The 13,179-nt window shown below is 40.0% G+C and overlaps 1 long non-coding RNA gene across 2 annotated transcripts in view; it reads right to left on the bottom strand.

The window, feature by feature from the left end:
• The window catches only part of LOC142047196 (uncharacterized), an 89,100-nt gene that overhangs the window by 40,730 nt on the left and 35,191 nt on the right, over window positions 1-13,179 (bottom strand). Inside the window, exon 3 of one of the 2 annotated variants that reach the window (XR_012656375.1) lies at window positions 10,853-11,006. The exons of the other annotated variant lie outside the window; for it this stretch is intronic. This is a non-coding gene — a long non-coding RNA (uncharacterized LOC142047196). Of the gene's footprint in view, window positions 1-10,852; window positions 11,007-13,179 lie in introns of those variants that run through there. 2 annotated transcript variants of the gene reach the window in all.

Raw genomic sequence — 13,179 nt, 5'->3', positions numbered from 1 at the left:
CACTAGACTAGGCATGTGGTGGTACATGCATCATATAGACACAAGTCTGCTTTCTGCAACCCTCCTGCCCCCAACAACTCACTTCAATGATTCCCAAAATCAAATCCACTTACCAGAGACTCCTCTCATGTTTGCACTTTGCCAAGATCCAACATTTGTGACTGGCTAGCCTCCTCAGGGGTAAAAAAGAGCTCCTGGCTGCATGCATCTCTGATCACCAAGTCATCCTCTGCCTCTGAGTTGCACTCCGCATCCACATCCTTGTCCAAGATTTCCTCCTCCTGGCTCAGTCCACTCTCGACTGGCATGCAAGCCACTGAAGTATCCACAGTGGCCTTCACAGTGGAGGTGGGGTCGCCACCAAGTATCGCGTCCAGCTCTTTGTAGAACTAGCAGCTTGTGGGCATAGCACCAGAGCAGCAGTTTGCCTCCTGTGCCTTATGGTAGGTATTCCGCAGCTCCTTCACTTTGACCCTGCATTGCAGTGTGCCCTAGTCATGGCCCCTTTCTGTCATGCATCATGAAATCTGTCCATAGGTATCATAATTCCTATGGCTGGAGTGCAGCTGGGACTGGACAACCCTCACCCTCCAAACGTTGATGAAGTCCAGCAGCTCAGCATTGCTCCATGCAGGGGATCGCTTCGTGTGTGGAGCAGGCATAGCCACCTGGAAAGATGCGCTGAGACCACTGCATGCGTCACCAAACAGGAAGAGGACTTTCAAAATTACAAAGGAATTTACGGGATGGGGATGACAATTGGTCACCTAAAGGCAGGGCAGTAGAATTTAAACCGATGACCAGAGAGACAAGAACAGGCATTGTGGAACACCTCCCCGAGGCCAATTGCAGCACTGTAATCGACCAAGGTGTCTACACTGGCATCATGGTGCTGTACTCCCAGCGCAGAAAGCTGTACGCCTCTTGTCAGAGTGGTTTTTTTTACAGCGCTGCAACTGCACAGTTTCTGCACACTAAGTGGCTTGGCAGTGTGTACACCTGGGGAGTTACAACACAGAGAACTGCTTTACTGCACAGAAACTTGCCAGTGTAGACAGACAGACACTAAAAATGGAAACTGGGAGAGATCGAGAGGCAGGAAGAGAACAAAGTGGGCACCTGTAAGCACAATGTGATCCTGGAAAAAGCTAGAGAGAGCATTTTTGGATCTGTTGGCTAAAGAGGCTTGGGGCTGTAAACTAAGAAACTACTCCTTCTGTTCTTGTTTCAGTCAGAGAAGCAGGCCTTTGTACATTCCTTGTAAACAAACAAGATTTTATCTTAGAAAATACCAGACTCCATCAATTTCTACTTCCATCTGGAACATCCCAAGGGCCCCAAACTTTGACTAGTCACTCAGGTCAAAAAGAGGCAACAGTACATTACAATGATGTTGTGTTTATCCCCAAACAAAGCATTATAAATTCCTGCAATTCAGAATTAAAGTTACATCTAAAAGAAGGCCAAACGTGTTAAGGTATAGCAACACATTGTTAGGGCATTCAAACAAACCTAACTCTGCCCTGTAGTGACACCATCCAATAAACATATTATTATGATCAGCACATTTTAGTTCTTGTCAACCAAGTTAGATTAAACTGATTTTAAACACATTTTTCCCTCTCATTGTGTCACTACAGGGTACAGTTATGATTGTTGGGTGATGGCAATCAATCATTCTACATGGATTTCTCTGTAGTAGAACATGATCTGTCAGCCTCTGCTGAAGGAAAAACTTTCAGTTATGAAAAATAACAGGAAAAAATATCTTTAATCCTAAAGTATCTTCAAATGTAATGTATGCACAAGATTTCAGTGGATTTTAACTATCAGGAAAGTTTGATGCCACCTATGTTGTTATTAAAATCACACAGGAGAAAGAAATGGTGTGATTCTGGGTGCTAAATTTCTTAAAGGACCACTTTACTTGTAAAGTCTCAGCAAATGTATTCTTTACTCAGAGAGTAAGGGTGGTAGTTTCAGGGAGGACATGTTGTATTCTTCAGATGAAAGAAAATGGCTGATTCCCCACTTCATATTGCAAGGTTCTGAGTACTCTATCCCATATCCAACAAACTATTTAAGCACGTGCTTGACTTGAAGCATAGGAAGGGTTGCATTGACTTCAGTGAGGCAACTTGTTGGCTTAAATACTTTGCTGGATTGGTTCCAGAGTGGATAACACCTGGCAATATTGAGCCTTAAGTACAAAACTCAACCTCAAATATGGAGCTATGACCAGAACTTCCATAATTAAGCTGTGAGTATATGCTAGTAAGCTAAGGAAAAAAATATTACAAGAATATTGTAACCGCTATTCCAAAAACAAGGTTACAAACCTATAAATTCAGAGTTAAAGTTAAACTTAACATGCCTGGATTTCTACTAAAAGTGTGGAAATGAACAGTTGAGGAACTCAAACAACCTTAACTCTGCCCTGTTGTGACACCATAAGGGGAACATATGACAATAACCCAATGTATTTTAAGAATGAGTTGCATCCAACCACTGAAGTACATTTTCATAATCACATTGTTAATGTATTTGTACTATGTACTCTGAAATGCAATGTCTAGGAATTTCCTAGAATTATTGTTTAAATTATTAAAAAATACATGAATACTAAATAAGAAAACCAAAGAGGATGTAACTATGCGATATCTCCAATTAAACTGAATAGAAAATATTGCGCAGCAACTTTAAACATTTTTGTAAATTTTCATTTTTAAGGCACAGTCCTTGCATCACTGACTATGCAAATAAGCTAGAGGAGACGATTTATAATTGGTTTAGTCACTGTACTTCTGATGTCAAAGTGGCCATATTGAAGAGAGATGTGAACTATTGACCTGACCCTGTCTACTAATGATAATTGTAACAATTAAATACAATTGTTAATAGCTTAATTAAAATCTAATCTCTTCAAATATAGTTTATGTACCAGATTTCAATAAATTTTAGAAAGTTTAAAGACTGTTATTCTATTGGAGCAAAAAAGCTTTGACATCAAGCGATAATTTATTAAATGGTCCATTTTTATTAGTTTCAGTTAAAATTAATAGATTTACTTGTATATTCTCAGAAAATTCATTATATGCTCAAAAGAGTAAAGGGTTTTACCACTACTGAACTGCAGACATTTCTGGTGTAAAATACTTCAGCAATTCTATCCTCTGTTACTTTGAAATAAGTAAGTGTCAGGGTAAGCAAGTGGCCAGTCATTGCTATTTTAATTATTTTTAAATTTGTCAATTTTGAAAACCTTCACCAGACCTGCTCCTTTTTTTCCTCTTTGCAAGTAAAAGCCCACCCAGGTATTTTCCTATACTAGTAGCTGCAGCTTCCTAAGGAGAAATGAAGGACTTCTGTGTCAGCATTCCACAGATCTAAGGCCCAACTCCTGCAACAAGCACTATTCAGGCAGATCCCCGCATCCACATGGAGCGCCAATGAACTCAATGGGGCTCTACATTGGCACAGAACACCCTCATACGGGTGTTCTGTGCCAAATAAGAAAACACACATAGGCCTAACTCGCCTTATCTACCTAGTACTCACTGTTTTGAACTGATAAGAGCCTGTATTGGAGAGAAACCTGGTTGCATGTCTGGTCACTCTCAGAATCCAGAGAGAACAACAACAAAAAACTAACAGCACACACAAACACTTCCCTCCCTCAAGATCTGAAAGTATCCTGTCCCCTGATTGGTTCTCTGATCAGGTGACAGCCAGGCTTACTGAACTTGTTAACCCTTTACAGTCAAAAGAGATATAAAGTACTTCTGTTCTATTAACTCCTACTATCTGTTTATGACCAGGGACTGCTTTCATTAGCGACTTAGGCCAAGTGCGCCTAGGGCGCAGCATTTATGGAGGAGGGTTGGCATTTGCCGGGGGGGGAGGCAGGGCGGCTCCGGTGGACCTACCGCAGGCATTTCTGCGATGGTCCGCTTTGATCCCGCGGCTCTGTGGACCTGCCGCAGGCATTTCTGCGGATGGCCGCCTGGTCCGCGGCTCCGGTGGACCTGCCGCAGGCAGCTCCAGCTCCTCCTCCTGCGGCAGCTCCACCAGAGCCGCGAGACCCGCGCGCGGGGCGGCGAAATGGCCCGGCGCCTAGGGCGCCAGAAACCCTGGCGCCGGTCCTGTTTATGACACACAGCTTAACAGTTTAGAACAGGAAAGGAAGAATATTATATCCAGCTGAAACTACACGGGGAACTTATATTAGCAGGATATAATTAGCTAAGTTGGAATTTGGCCAGGACACTAGGGTTAACATCCTTATGCTTATAAAAAGTGTCATGGGATCTTTAATGACCACATGTGGTCAAGACCTTAGTTCTCCCTCTCACAAAAACCACAAGTGTTAAATCATTATTTTCTTTGTTATTCTCTCTCATTTTGTCATTAGCCATCAAAACCTCTTCTGGTATCATACGCTCACTTTATATATACCTTTGTCACTTGTAACAAGAAATTTCACTGTAATAGTAGTTACCAACATTTTTTTTAATTGTAAAGTATTGCTGGATCATCTTTGAAATTAAATCTTGTCAACAGGCTATATAGCCTATTATAGATCTTAGTAGCTTTAATCTTATTTAGTCCATGGCTATGGAAATCAACAAGTGTATATAGTCACAAAATAAGATTGATTGCTTTTCTTTCTGTGTTTAGTCCTAATTACCTACTGTCGAAAGCTATGAACATGGGAATTTCAAAGTTTGATAAATTGTATATAGACAAACATACTTTGCTAAATGTCAGAATTTCAAGGAATCTGCAATGGAATGTTACAGGGAGTAAACGCTAGACATAAACTCACTCTTCCCAGTTATCTGTAACCAGCCAATTCTCAGTACCTTTGGTTCTCCAACTGGCTTCTTTGCATCCACAGAGATAGCTGTTTAATTGCTTTAGCTGATTAGCCTTCACAGCTGCATCTGTAGTGAGGAGGCTCCTTTTAAAATTAACTCATCTATCAATCAGCAAAGTAATTTGTTAAGGTGAAAATGCAACTGCTGAACTATACACTTATCAACACTGAAACAGCAGAGAGCTTCTCTAGGAAAATTTATTTTTATATTTGCTGGAATAATTATAGCCTTCCCCCAAACACTTATAACATCAGTATAATTACTAGCTGACAGGGCATAAAATTATTTTAACAGTATTTTGAACTTTCTTTTTCTTGCCTTCTCCCCACATACCATCCTACATTCCACCAAAATTGCCAGAGAAAACCTTCTTATTTTAATATGTAATGAAAGTCTGTCACACATCAAAGGCACTTTGGGCATATGTCACAGATTTGAAACTTAGTGATAGCTAATTTTCTAACCACAAAGTTGTCTCCAGTCCAGTCTCAAGTAATGCCACCATCTAGTCTGCTACCCAGGCAAACCTCTCTCCTCACACAACATTTGTCTATTCACTGCCAGAAGCTCAGTAACCATTCTTTTTGCCAGCCACATTTATATGTTGCCACATTCAAATGTGGAGACACAAGAACTCCTACAAAATATCCAGCAGCAAAACTTAGTAGGTTCTACCAGGCAGCCAGTTTGAAAACTCTCATCCTGCTGAGCTGAGCTGTCCATTACCAGCCCACTGCTGTTTGACAAGCTGTTCATCCTTTCAGCGAACAGCTACCCTGCCCTGGCCTACTTCCGAAATCTTCCCAAACTTGAGCAGCAAGGTGGATAGGAAAAGGGTAAGGGAGGCAGCCTCCTCTAATACAGCTGTGTTTTTAATGAAAGGGACAGAGGCCCAGATCCTCAATGGAATTTAAAGCACCTAGCTCTCAAATCACTGAGAGCTAAACACATAAATACCTCTGAAGATCTGGGCTGGAGCACCTAGCCTGTGCAGGACCAACAGCTGCATCCACGCATTGTAGTGAGGAAACAGACTCTTGCCATACTAACAGAGATACAAGCTGAGAGACAGACTAGAGAGTCTGTTGAGGAGAGAGCTTTTCTCCACGTCTATGTTTTTTTTTTTTCATAGCTCCCCAACTCTGGCTGCTGAATGCCAGGTTCTGTCATTAGCCTGGTGAGACATGGAGATTTTTTGACATAACTGACATACTCTTTTCCACCCAAAATCCACCATGTACCAGGTGACTTTCTTGGAGGAAGCATCTATTTTGTGATTTCCACAGTGGGCACTATTAAATGTAATATTGGGTTCCTGGTTTTGTTTCCCATTTATTACAGTTTATTGTCCCTGTCTTTGGCACTCACCCTTCTTTTTCTTTATTGAAGGTGTTTAGAGAGGTGTAATTCTCTGATTTTTTATTTACAAAACCACACTTCAATGTGTTGGTCACTTGGTGTGCCAGGATCTTTTATTTTCTATTCCCAGAGCATGGAGAGCAAGGGTCTAAGTGGGAGCTTGAGCAAAAACTTTATTTAGTTTAGGAACCTCTAATGTGTGACCAAAAGGAAATATTCTGGTGTCCCTACAACCTGGCCTCTAATACTGTCTGGAACACCCAACATTAGGGTACATATATAATAGGCTGAAAAAATGGTTACATAAGACCAAATGGGACAGGTAGAAAGTAGGAGGACAAACATGTTGGATTGTGCCGGGGTGTCAGTACTACCCATTATTTTGTTCACTGACCTTGCCATTTTGCTTAAGCAAAGCTTTTAAGATAGAAATACAGCTCACCCCTGTTGGATCTTAATTAAAGATCTTGTTGCCTGTATTATTGTATTTCTAATGATCTTCTGGAGGCTTGAAAAAATATTGAAACAGACCAGGACCAATTGGTGAAAGTTGCCATTATATTTTTTTCATGATAAATCAGCATCAGAGCAATTTCAGAGACTAGGGTGGGCCTAATGCATCCTACCATTATGAGCAGTTTTGTATTCAGTTGGGTATCCAAAATGTTGCAGAGGGCTAAGTAGAGGCAGAGCACTCAACAAGGGTTCAGTGTAGTACACTTCCCCACAGGGGGCCTGAATCAGCTCCTTAGGAAATGCCTGCAAATCCATAAAATCAATTGTTTCACATTTCCACCAATCTACCTTTTCCAAGTGTTGCAGAAATATAAACATTCTGTCCAGAGTAAAATAGAGATGGACTGCTCAGAGCTCTCTCAATCTGGCAGTCAAGCTGTCAACTTGCTTCAGCATAGTACAGCTGGAAACAGCTGCCAGTGGTGTTTATTAGGTCTAGCTTGACTTGGCTTGGCTTTCTAACTGCAGAAGAAATTGATCATGATTCAGATATTGTCACATAAAATGACAAAAATTCCAGCCTGTCTGTGGTTCTTTGAAGACCTTGTATACTTGTGTCACAGGGATATAATTTATTATTTCTGAGCATATGGGACAATTCTGCAATCTGCACAATAAAGGAAATGGCTTGTGTGTCAATTCCTCCTCCTTCCTCCAAGCCAAAGAAGATGATTAAGGTGGACTGCTGCTGCCTTTGTACAATTAAGTGAAAATCACAGTATTCCATATATATACACCACAGAATAATAATGTACTTTGGCTTTGTCTCTTCTTAGAAGTCAGAATATACAATGCAATTTTGTAGACTATTATGCTGGTGTGTGGTAAACAGAAACTTCAATCTCCATGTGCTCACAAGACCAAAATCAAGTTCTCTCTCATGATGAGTGAGACTGCATCATATCTATGTATGTTTGCTGTAACTATGTAAATAGGTTAGGGATAAAAGAAGATCTATACTGGATCAAACCAGTGGTTCATCTAATCTGGTATCTTGATGGTCAGTACCAGAAGCTTCAGAAGAAGAATCCTCATGATAGGCAAGTAGGAACAAACTTTCCCTACACTTTCATGATTGCAAATCTTGTTATTGGGATTAGAAACTGTTGTCTTTCTACAGCAGACGCTTCTCTGTGAGTGTTCCACATTGGAATTTAGGGAAAAGTTTTTGTTTTCTTGTTGTTGTTAAGTACTTGCCAGAGTACTTTTAGATGCTAAAGTGCTTACACTTACTGTCAGCCCTGTTAAAAAGAAAATAGGGCATATGAAAAGATTAATGGAAGATTAACACGTTCACTAATGTGTACATCAACAATTATGCAGTGGGCCATTTTAGTGCCTCAGATTTCTAGTTTAGCCTCTGACATTCAGTAATTTACAGCAGTAAAATGGAAATACACTACCCTGATAGGAGGTGAATTTCAGTTTCATATTAGGGATGTCAAGAAGTATGACCAAGACAAGAGAAAAATGTTAGCTAACACAGCCTACTTTAGTTTAGGATAGGTAGAGATTAGCTTTAGGCTATTAATCCACTTGAAATAAATCAATAGTTGATGCTGTGACATACAAAGGTAAGACCCAGGCTGTTTTATTTACCTCTCTAAGTCCTACCTGCCCTGGTGCAAACCTTTTGTGCCCTACTATTCTCCTATTGAAGCTAATGGGAGTTTTGTCATTGACTTCAATGCAAACAAGTTAAGACCTTGTGTCCATGCAGAGCTTATTGTAGGACCAGAGCCTTAGTTGTACAGTGATTTTGTAAAGTAATTTGGGGCAAAATTTGTACAGAGTAAAGTAACAGGAAGAGAGGAAATTAAAAGGATCTAATCAGGCGCAATCCAGTAACAAGAGGCAGAATATTTTAGAGGTTACCATTGCAAGTTTATATGCAATATGCTGGTAAATATTACTGCTATAATTCAATGTACTCAGTATTCCCTCCATACTCATTTAGGGCTATTTCCCAGGAGCTAATTGAGAGGAAAGTGGAAACCTTGAAAACAGCTGTGAGCTGGCAAAACAAAAATAAATCCAAAATATGCAATGTGTGATGTAATCCACATGATCAGACAGCATGTCAGGCTCATTTTGGGCTTTGCTGTGTTACTGATACACATTTTATTCAACAGTACATCTTATAATCAGGGTTTGAACTAAATCATTTTAAAAGAGAAGAGAATAGAACATTAGATAAAAATTCTGCTCCTGTTGCCTATAGCTTTTTCTAGATTTTTATCAGGCTGGAAGAATTTGTTAGGTTTTTAACTCTTTTATGGATCTAATTTGCATTCATTTTATCCTCCAGTCCATTTTAAAAAGGGGGGGTTAAGCTTTTTTGTATCTATAATCCTGAGTCTCTTTTCTGTATGCAGCACTACTACACTTCCTGTATGGGCACTGACCCATAACTGTGAACAGATGTGCTTCTTCGGTACAGACGGAGGTTACAGATGTTCTCTGCCAGAAAAACTGCTGTTATTTCAGTGCAGCAAGAGGAACTTAGAGCACCTTGACCCATCCAAGGAACACCTTACCCTTTGCTTTACTGTGCTGCCAGGTTTTTCTTCTTTTCACATAATGTCGTTGATGAAGCTTTAATGTGTGGGAGACAAGGCTATTGCTGTTTATCAAGCCCTTTGAAATGTGCAAAAGCTTTGCCAGAACTGGGAAGCACAAGTTTTATTGAACTGACTCTGCAGTGAACTCTCTACACTAGGGGTGCTTGCTTCCCTTGTCCCTCTCCTCCCCTCCATAGGCTTTATTACAAAGTGGCAGTTGCCTCAGTTGACACACCACTCTTGCTGCTCTTCTGATTGGGGGTTGCTGCACAGAATTTTTTGGTTTGAGGAGGGAGACTTTTTTTCAAACACAGCTTCTTCATAATTTTGAGCTACTCACTGCATTGCTCCTTTGTATCTGATGTCATTTCTACATCACACTGAGGAGATGCATGTGATACAGGCATGGAAAAAACAGGACAGGGAAAATAGTCCAGCAGCAGACAAACCTGCATTAACAATTGACACTCCCACTTTGTTGGTAGTTTCTCTCATTCAGAAGAGAGGCTCCTGGCCAGGTGCAGGAGCCCTTTTAATTGTCACTGCTATTGGAGGTTGGTTTCTAATTTCATGCTAACATCTGTCACTAGACTTAGCCCAAAGAATCTATCAAGAGACATTTTTATAAAGAATTGTCTCAGCAACCACCTTGTTAGAGCCAACAAACTCTGCCAATGAGAAACATCCAATGGAAGGAATCTAAAAAAAGTTTCTGTGTTTCAGTGGCATCTGGTCAAGCAATATATAGAAATTGTTTACTTTACAGATAATAAAAGAAGTTCAATTTATTCTTGTTCTATTTCATATAAGAGATAAAGGATTTTTTTCTTTCTTTAGTATTACAAGAGGTAAAAATAACTTTAGCCTGTGCAGAATTTCTACAAGCAACCTGTTGTTTTTTTGTTAAATGCATTAGCTATCTACGCAAAGGCAGATTGTATGCTAGATTAATTATATTTTATTTACTTCCATTCTTCATTCCTGACCCCTCTTTCCACCTTTTTTCACTCAACTCCTAGGATACTGTTCTCAAGGTAGAATTATAAATCTGGATACCTACACAATATTCTATGAGGAATTCACTTTATTTTCCTTACCTTACATTACAGCACACATATGTAATACATAGATATGGTTGAATGACAATTCCCTATAAAACACTCAATTGACATGACTGTTATTTCATTTTGTGTGCCACTGCACAAATAGCCAAGTCAATACTCTTCAAACTCTACTGCGGCCTTTCAGAGTCCTAACCACAAGTTCTGGCATACAAACAAGTTCACAGATTAGCAAACATTGGTGCCTGGTAAAATATCAGTCTTTGCAAAAGAACACCAGAGCTGCCTATTCTCAAACCCTGCCTCCTTTCGTGCAGCAGAAACACCAGTCCCACTAGCTCAGGCCCTCAGAAAGCTACAGAGGACAGGACAAGGTGTGTTTCATTGCAAATGATCTCTTTTTGAACACAGAGAAACTTTACTGACAATACAGTGAACTGCTCATATTGCAAATGAACTCTCCATCCCCTACCTACTCTAGTAGATCTGAAAGATTTTCAAAGTGGATACAAACCTGTATATGTAGCTTCTTAGGATGAGGGCTCTGATCCTGCGTCTTGTGTGCGGGCAGACCCTTGCTCCTGCACTGAGTCCCATGAAGTCCAGTTCAGTCTCACCTAGCCGAACTGGCTCTGCAGTGCAAGTACGTGTAAGGAAAAAAAAAGTGTCAGCCTTTAATTTGGTCACTACAGTAAGCAGCTGGAGGACTCTGAATACACACAGAGTAAGAAGGAGCTGTTTTGCAGAGTAGACCCAATCTTTAAAGGTGCATCAGGCCACATATTCTTCTACAATCTGATGAGAAGGGCTGGGCTTATACATGCTTCATCGGGTTTGGCTGTACTTCTGACTGGGTATAATATCTTCCCCTCTAAGGTTCAGGTCCTGCAACTGGATACAGACTGACTCTTGAACCTGCACAGAACCCCGCTGACTAAGTTATCTTCCTTCTTTACAATAACTTATGATATAAATGAATATTGTTTTGTATGTGTTTACTTAGTACTGTACAAATAAAAGAAAAATCACAACCAACTTTCTTGTCTATGCTTAGCAAAGTGCACATGGCTAAAATGTTCACTGTATTCCTGTCCCTAAGCCTCAAATGGCATCTTATTCAAGTATCATTTTGGAAATTAATTTTTGTAAAAAGAAAGGGGTTTGTGAGTCTCCGCCAAATCAGCTAGGAAGTAAAATAGAAAGATGACAAAACCCAACATTTTTAATGATGTGTCGAAAGAAAATGATGTTATGTGGTTCTCCAGTTGCACACAGCTGTTAAACAGAGATACTGCTAATTCTTCAATCTGTACACAGTACCCCAAACTAAAAGCTGTCTAACAGCCTGTGGATCTGTGGGTTTTTGTTAATTGTGTCTGAACTAAGATCATCTAATTATAAAACAGATATTCTTCAGAAGAAATCAGACTTATAAAAAACAGTATGAAAAGAACCTAATGATTTATTGGAGTGACAATATTAAGTACAATGCACAAAGCACATGGAGCCATTTAAATCAATGTCCCTAAATGTGGAGTAATATTCCCTGTGAGTAAGGATGACAGAGTCTAGTCCATACTGTTTTACATGTTCCTTCACTTGTTTTAATTTCAACTTTTTCAAGCAAAACAATGACAGAATCTGATAATCATATTACCTTAGATTATATAGCATCACGCTCTAAAGAACAACAAACCTCTCTTCAAAGATAAGTTAGTATTTTTAAGATGAGACAGATGTTAAGGGGGAGATTGTCAAAGGCCCAAAGGGAAGGTAGATACCTAGCTCTCATTGAAAGTCATTTGTGTTTTTGAAAATCTCTCTCTACACGACCTGACCAAGGTCATACAAGGCCAAATTGTGATACCCATATACTGAGCAGTACCTTACATCCTACGTGATCTCAAAGTCACTGGGTCTACTTGTGCAGTAAGGCACTGCTCAGAGTGAGTAAGGGATCACGTTACACAGTGAGTAAGTGGTAAAGAAAGAGCAGACCTCATGAATACTGAGTCCTAGTCACTAAAAATATTGTCTGTAGGTGCATAATAAAATCCTGGAACTTCAAACTATACTATTTACCTAAAATAAAGCTGTGTCTTCATTCATGTCTAATACCCTAGGATAATAGACAGTAAATAGATTTCTATATTCAAAATCTAGACTAAGGCTTATATGTTACCAGACCAAAGAGAAAATGTATTACTGTATCTCTTCCTACATAGTTTGCAATTTTGTATGTAAAAGTACAGGGATGTAGCTAAACTTATATAATGCTCCTTAGAATGTAGGCCTAGATGGGAGGGAGTTAGGTGCCTAAATATCTTTCAGGATTAGGGTCATAACTCTTTGATTCAATAAAATGAGAGAAAGTGTGGTCAAGAGGAGGAAAGCCTAGTATCTCAGGGCCAAGACACTTGGTGAAGACATCTGGCTCCACTGGCACTGTTACCTACGCTCTTTGGTGCATTAGACAGCAGCATCAGGAAGCCAAATATTTTCACTTATATTTATAGACCTGCCAATGACACATCCCACCTTCTCCACTGACATACCTGCTATGCTAGAGCTTCTTAGGAGATCTGTTGAAGGCAGCCATATGGCTGTCTTACCCAGTGCCTACATTAGAGGAACACTCCCCAAGCCAGTTATGACACTCTGGCCCTTTTATTTTTGCCTATATAACCTATAAACGTGGTTGGTGATCAAAGTTTGGTTGTTCAGGGCAGGGAAATGTGGTGGTAGAAAGGGAGGTAGTTGAGGCTGAGAAGGGCAATAGGAGAGTGGAATACAGATGGCGTTTTC

The sequence above is a fragment of the Chelonoidis abingdonii genome, chromosome 8 (assembly GCF_003597395.2).
Source record: "Chelonoidis abingdonii isolate Lonesome George chromosome 8, CheloAbing_2.0, whole genome shotgun sequence".
Classification (NCBI taxonomy): domain Eukaryota; kingdom Metazoa; phylum Chordata; order Testudines; family Testudinidae; genus Chelonoidis; species Chelonoidis abingdonii.
This window is presented reverse-complemented; position numbering and strand designations above follow the sequence as displayed.